The sequence below is a fragment of the Nycticebus coucang genome, chromosome 22 (assembly GCF_027406575.1).
Source record: "Nycticebus coucang isolate mNycCou1 chromosome 22, mNycCou1.pri, whole genome shotgun sequence".
NCBI classification, from domain to species: domain Eukaryota; kingdom Metazoa; phylum Chordata; class Mammalia; order Primates; family Lorisidae; genus Nycticebus; species Nycticebus coucang.
This window is the reverse complement of record NC_069801.1, coordinates 51338260-51345368: the sequence shown is the minus strand read 5'-3', so window position 1 is coordinate 51345368 and position 7109 is coordinate 51338260.

The window sequence follows — 7109 nt, the reverse complement described above, 5'->3', positions numbered from 1 at the left end:
AGCGATTCTCTTGCCTCAGTCTCCCAAGTAGCTGGGACTACAGGTGCCCGCCACAATGCCCGGCTATTTTTACAGACAGGGTCTCGATCTTGCTCAGGTGATCTGCACACCTCAGCCTCCCAGAGTACTGGGATTACAGGCATGAGCCACCTTGCCAGGCCTCCCCCATCTTTGTAAATTGCAGTAAAATGTACATAAAATTTACCTCTTTACCCATGTTTGAGCAAGTGTATAGCTCAGCTGGTATTTAAGTACATTCATCTTGCTGTGCAACCGTCATCACCATCCATTTCCAGAACTTTGTCATCTTCTCAAAATGAAGCCTTGGACCCATTAAACACGAATCCCCCTTTCTCTTCTACCCAGCCCCTGGCAACCATCATTCTACTTTCTGTGTCTTAGAATTTGGCTATGTTAAGTTCTCACATGAATGGAATCATACAGTATTTGACTGGCTTATTTCACTTAGTATAATGTTTGCGAGGTTTTCATGTTGTAGCATGTCAGAATTTCTTTTTTTTCAGCCCTGTGCATTGGTTTACACCTGTAATCCCAGCACTCTGGGAGGCTGAGATGGGAGGATCCCCTAAGCTCAGGGGTTTGAGTTTATTTATTTATTTATTTTTGTTGTTGCAGTTTGGCCAGGGCCGGGTTCGAACTTGCCACCCTCGGTACACTGGGCCAGCGCCCCACTCACTGAGCCACAGGCACCTCCCAGCTCAGGGATTTGAGACTAGCCTGAGCAAGAGTGAGACCCCCCTTCTCTACTAAAAATAGAAAAACTGAGGCTGTGATCTATGACGCCAGGGCACTCTACCCAGGGCAACAGTTTGAGATACTGTCTCAAAAATAAATAAACAAACAAATATGGCTCAGCGTCCATAGTACAGAGGTTGTGGCACCAGCCATGTACACCAAGGCTGGCAGGTTCGAACCCAGTCTGCACCAACTAAGCAACAATGACAACTGCAACAAAAAATAGCTGGGCATTGTGGCGGGCGCCTGTAGTCCCAGCTACTGGGAGGCTGAGGCAAGAGAACTGCTTAAGCCCAGGACTTTGAGGTTGCTGTGAGCTGTGATGCCACAGCACTCTACCGAGGGCGACATCGTGAGACTCAGTCTCAAAAAATAAATAAATAAGACAAAATAAAATACAGTACAATAAAATAAATAAAAATAGAAAAACTAGTGGGGTGGTGTGTGGGTGCCTACAGTCCCATCTACTTGGGAGGTTGAGGCCAGAGGCCTGCTTAAGCCCAAGGGTTTGGAGTTGCTGTGAGCTACAACACCACAGTACTTTACCCAGGGTGACAGAGTGAGACCCTGCCTCAAAAAAAAAAAAATGTTTTTTCCTTTTTAAGGCTGAACAGTCTTCCAATGCATGTATACACCACATTTTATCTATTCATTTGTCGATGGAGTTATTTTCATCTTTTGTCTTCTGAATAATGCTCAGAAGGACAGGGTCTCACTGTCCTTCTCAGAACAGGCATGAGCCACCACACCCAGCCTTCCCCTCCCCTTTTTATTTTATTTTGTTACAGGCATGAGCCACCATGTTCTCAAAAGGACAGGGTCTCACTCTTGCTCATGAACATAGGGACACAAATATCTGCTTTCTGTTCTTTTGGGCTTATACGTAGAAGTATTAAATAGAATTGATGGATCACATGATTAATTCTATGATCATAAACTTTTCGAGGAACCGTTATACTGTTTTCCTCAGTGGCTGTACCATCAACAGTGCCTGAGGATTCCAGTTTCTTCACCATACTTGTTACCTTCTCGGTTTTTGTTGTTGTTTGTTTTTCGTTTTTGGTAATGGATATCTTAATGGCTGTGAAATGGTGGGCTCCGGTTTCACTCTAGACTTGCTGCAGTAACCCACTTCCTGCAGTGTTACCTGACAGCATCTTCTCTTAGCTATGCCAAGGAGCTCTTGTGTCCTGCCCTGGGGTTTCTCCTATACCATGGCAAGGGATTCTGACAGAGCCACTGGGCATGCTGTTCCTGCCACAAGGACCAGCTATCAATAATCTCACCTGGCAGGGCTCCTCCCAGCCACACAGACTTCCTTCCCCTGCCCAGAACATTCCTCCTCTCCTTTGCAAGGTTAACTCCTACACTTCTTTAGAGCTCAAATGTCACCTCCTCAGAGAAGCCCTCCCTGACCACCAACCCTCCCCTACCAGATCAGACCCGCTGTCATTTGCTCTATTACTTGCTGTTACAGCATCCTCTACCGATTCTGCCTAGCACTTGGCACAGCTGGTAATGACATATTTATTTGTGTGCCTTCTGAGTTATCCCCTGCCTTTCCTGCTGGGCCGTAAACTTCACATGGGAGAAGATGACTGTCTTGTTCACCATGGCCCCTACCGTAAAGCCCAGCCCATCCATACCGATGCTGAGGAAGCCTTTGTTTAGTGAATTATTTGCTGTGTAATCATTTTTATACTGAGTACCTGTTCTAAAAGTGGGGATAAGTGCTTGAGTTCTAATGAAGAAAACAGGTAGGATCGATTAAGTAAACATATAAGGTAATGATGGTTGCTATGGAGAAAAGCAGAGCAGGATGGGGTCAGATGCCATCCTGTAGAGGTTACTAAGGGAGGGCTCCAGGGATGGTGACCTAGAGGAACTGAGGAGGGAGCAAAGCCTTTACCTGGGAGGAAAGTGTTCCAGGCAGAGGGAACGGGAAGCGTAGAGGCATGACTATGGATTGAAAATGGAGCCGTGCCGTCCACAGGCACTAAGGGAATGGAAGGGGTAACTGCTGGCACGCTGGAGAAGGCTTCCTGGAGGGTGATGTGCGTGAACTCTCCTCTGGAGAGGAGGAGGAGGCAGCAGCAGCAGCAGGTAGCAGGGCCTTCTTGTTCACTTTCTTAAACTTCTCAGTCCCTGGCTCACAGCCAAACTCATAGTAGGTGCTTTCTTTCTTTCTTTTTTTTGGGGGAGACAGAATCTCAAGAGGCTCAAGTGATTCTCTTGCCTTAGTCTCTGGAGTAGCTGGGACTACAGGTGCCCACCACAATGCTGGGCTATTTTTAGAGATGAGGTCTGGCTCTGCCTTAGGCTGGTCTCGAACCTCAGGCAATCCACCTGCCTTGGCCTCCCAGAGTGCTAGGATTACAGGCGTGAGCCACCACGCCCAGCTCTTTTTTGTTTTTAAGACAGAGTCTCACTTTGTCACGCGTGGTAGAGTGGTAGAGTGCTGTGGTGTCATAGCTCACAGCAACCTCATTGGGCTGAAGTGATCCTTTTTGCCTCAGCCTCCCAAGTAACTGGGACCATAGGCGTGTGCTATCACACTCAGATGGTTTTTACTATTTTTAGTAGACACAGGGTCTCACTCTTGCTCAGGCTAGTCTTGAACTCCTGAGCTCAAGCAACCCACCCGCCTTGACCTCCCAGGATGCTAGGATTACAGGTGTGAGCCACGGCACCCGAACTGTAGGTGCTTTCCAGAGTGAACTAAACCCACTCTATGTATTGCTTAAAACCTGTTTTGCTATGAAAGGTAGCTCAGCATAAGTATGTGTCCATTAGAAGATATTTCAAAACACATTTGATTTTAAACTTAAATCCACTTCCTTCTTCCTTAGCACCTCTCTGTTTGCTGGCTCCGTATGTTAATAACCCTAGGAGTAATCCTCTTTTAAAATTTTCAAGACGTTTCTCCAATTACTATCTCCACTGCATCCCAAACAACCTTCCAAACTGGGTACACTGACCAATAGCCTAGTGGGTGATTCTTACTTTGTCCTCCCAGCCTGCATTTTCCATGGGCTTTGCCAACCGCCTTGAGCAGACAGGACACTAGGGCTCAGAGAGGGCACATCACTTGTTCAAAGTTGAGCTGTGAGGCAGTGAATTGGCCTCTGGCAGCTGTAGTTGTGCTCCTGTGGAGGCCCCTGATCCCCTGGGGAAACTTCTGCTAAACCAGGCTGACCAGCCCTGCCAGAGCCTGCCTTGGGGAGCAGCCCGAGGTTCTGACCAGAGGTATCTCCATGCAATTCCAGGACTGAGTGTGCCGGCCCAGGAGGGGGATGGGCTGGATGCTCTGCTTCCATCCTAACACCCCAAGGGGAGCTCCCATCCTTCTGGAAGCCATGAGCAATACTGAAAGGGAGATTTCAATCAGGGAGAAGAAACAAGATCTCTGCATCCTTGGTAAGCACCACCTCTGGGTTGAGCCCATGGGCCTAAAGTCCCTTTTCCTAACTACCACCGTCCAAAGGCCTGGATCCACCAACCTGGTCCCAGAGCACAGGATTTCTGCTGCCCCAGTTTCTGGAAGCTAAGAGAGGAAGGAAGCTTCGAGCCTAAGCTTGGAACTCACCTCTCCCTGTTCCCACCTCACCTGCCTGCCCCTCCACATCTGGTCACTCAGTTCTTCACTAGTTTTCCTGTTCCTTTCACCATTGTTGCTGGGCCCCAGCAGTCCCCAGGTTAATGACAATCATTCCCTGACCCTGAGGAGTCATGTTCCCAAAGGGTAAATCTATGCAGTGTGGCCAAGAACAGTCATGACCAAGGGAAGGTATACTGGAGCCCGACTGGGAGTTCAGAGAGGGGATCTTGATGAGGCTCTCCTGGCTAGATTTTAGAAGTATTAGTAGGAGTCTGTCACAGGAAGAGGCCCTGGACAGGGGATTGCACAATAGGGTAAGCTCCATGGGGTAAGGATTTTTGTCTGATTTCTTATCCAGTGCCTAGAACAATATTTGGAATAGTAGGTATTCAATAAACAAGTCTGAAAAGAAAAGAAGGGCAAGAGGGAGGGAAGAGGAGAGGAAGAGAGAAGGGAAGAGAGAGAGAGCACGGGAGTCTAGGGTGGATGTGTGAAATGGCACGGTCATTCTGCAAACTGAAAGTATCGTACTTCCAGGTGGCTGTAGCTTAGGTGGGTGGGGCCAAGCTGAGGGAGTGGCCTGATCTAATCCTGTTATTGGTGGTGTCCCTGCCTTATCTCCCCACTAGGCCCAGAGTGCTTTGGGGATAGGGTGATTTTCTTCCTCACTAGGTCTCCAGGTAGCTCCTGTGTCTATACTGAGTGTTAATATACACACAGGTATTGTGCTGGATGACTCAGACTTAGTCCTGCCCTCCCAGTCTGGTGGGGGTAGACAGTAAACAAGTGGATACACAATGGATGGGAGGGGTAGAGAGCTACTACGGAGGTTCAAGCAAATAGACAAATGCAGAGGGGCAGAAGGATGGGTTTTGCCACAGGAAAGGAAAGCAAGGCGGTTTTCATGATGGCATTCGCAGGGATGTTAAACCTTAAAAAACTGTTGAGGAAGGAAGTGGGTCAGAAGGCACCCCAGAGAGACATCAGGCCCAAAGACATGGCTCAGGAGAGGTGGGGACCAGAGGATCAGTGAGGAAGGTAGGCTGGGACCTCGGATGCTGTTCTTGGGTGTTCTTGAGACTTGCTTCTGATCCCACCACATTTTAGGTGATTGGCCAGCAGTGTGCACCTGCTGAGTGGTCTTGCTTCCATGGAACCCTTTTGGTCAGCAGAAGGGAATGAAGGGGTGGATAAAAAACCCTCCTTGCGTTCCCTGCTTTGGCCTTTTCACCATTTCTTTCCGCACCATCACTAACATACCAACCCACAGAAGCCCCATTCTGTGTCGAGCCCCAGCAAAGGGCAGACCACAGGGACAATACCTGGCGTAGGGTCTCCAAACACCACCTTCTCCCTTTGCCACACATGTCTGGAAGGAGGTACTAGTCCTTTCTCCAGGGAGAGAAAAATATAGAGGAGCAATCACAGGACATCAGACTATCAAGAAATATTTCTAACCTCCCTTGCCATTTGTAAGATGAGGAGGCTGATGTGCAAATAAATATGCTTGTGCTGCAGCCCTGATGTTGACAGGGCATGGACAACCTGGTACAGATGGTGGATGTACCAGGGCTGGAGAAAGGCAGTGTTTTTCTTTAGCCAGGACCTAACCCATACTCACAATTTGTGTAGACACAAGATGAGTCAGGCTTCTTGTGAGTCAGTCTGTGGACAAGCCATACCTGGCCATTCCTAGCCCATCAAAAACAGAAAGAAGTCAGGGAAAGGTATGAGCAGACCAATTTAATTAGTGTGGGCTGCAAGGTACCTTACGTTAGCCCTATTAAATGAACAGCCTAGGGGAAAAAATAACTAATTATTTCCTTCTTTCCCCTATCCTTGTATTTCAACTTCCTTCCAACCTCCATGTTTCCCTCATTCACAAAACAACCCGTAAAGTAGGGGCTAACACACAGACCCCCATAAACTAGGGTTCAGTGTTCCCTTTTTTCTGCCCCTTTCCCCTGTGAGCTCTGAGTCTCAGAAGAGAGCAGTCCAGAGGTGTCCACAGGGCCTGGCTATGTTCTAATGTAGGGAGGCTGTTACACTGAGTACAGTATTATTCCAAAAATGCACCCAGAGTGTCCTTCCTGAACCTATGCAGATCTATTTGCTGCAAGGCATTTCTTTTAAAAGCCCCCTTTCTCTCTTCTACAGATTAAAATAAGCAAACTTTAATGGTAGGGAATTATTGTTTATTTTGTTGAAAACCTAGTTCTGAGTTTTCCTAGTTGAAACGTGTTTTCCCCAGGACACTGACCTATCCTTTAATTGTTTGGTGCGAGGCATGTTAGGGGGAGGGGCGTTACTTGTTTATTGGAACAGCGCAGTTAAAAAAAAAAAAAAATCAACCTAGGCTAACAGTTTCAAGGCTCCCCTAAAGATGTACCCAAACAGGCAGCCAATCAGCGCTTACACAGCTTTTTCTGCTTGACTCTTTTAAAGAGACAGTGCCTACAGTGTTTTATCACATTTAAAGAGAACCGCGCTCTAAAAACAGTGTGAAAATGGGGGAGTCTTCCCTTACTTCGCCGGTTTCTGGTCTTAAGACTCTCTGATGAGGAGCACACAGTGTCTTCTGGGTTCTCAGCGTTGGCAGAAAGCAGCAAATAGCTGGGTCATTCTGCTACCCCCCCCTCAATTTCCCATTGTACACCTGGGTCACTGACAATGGAAGCTTCCCCTCCCCCCACGCCTGACTCTTGTCTCCCACTCCCCAATTTAGCTCCGTTTATTTGAAGTTTGCAGATTTGTG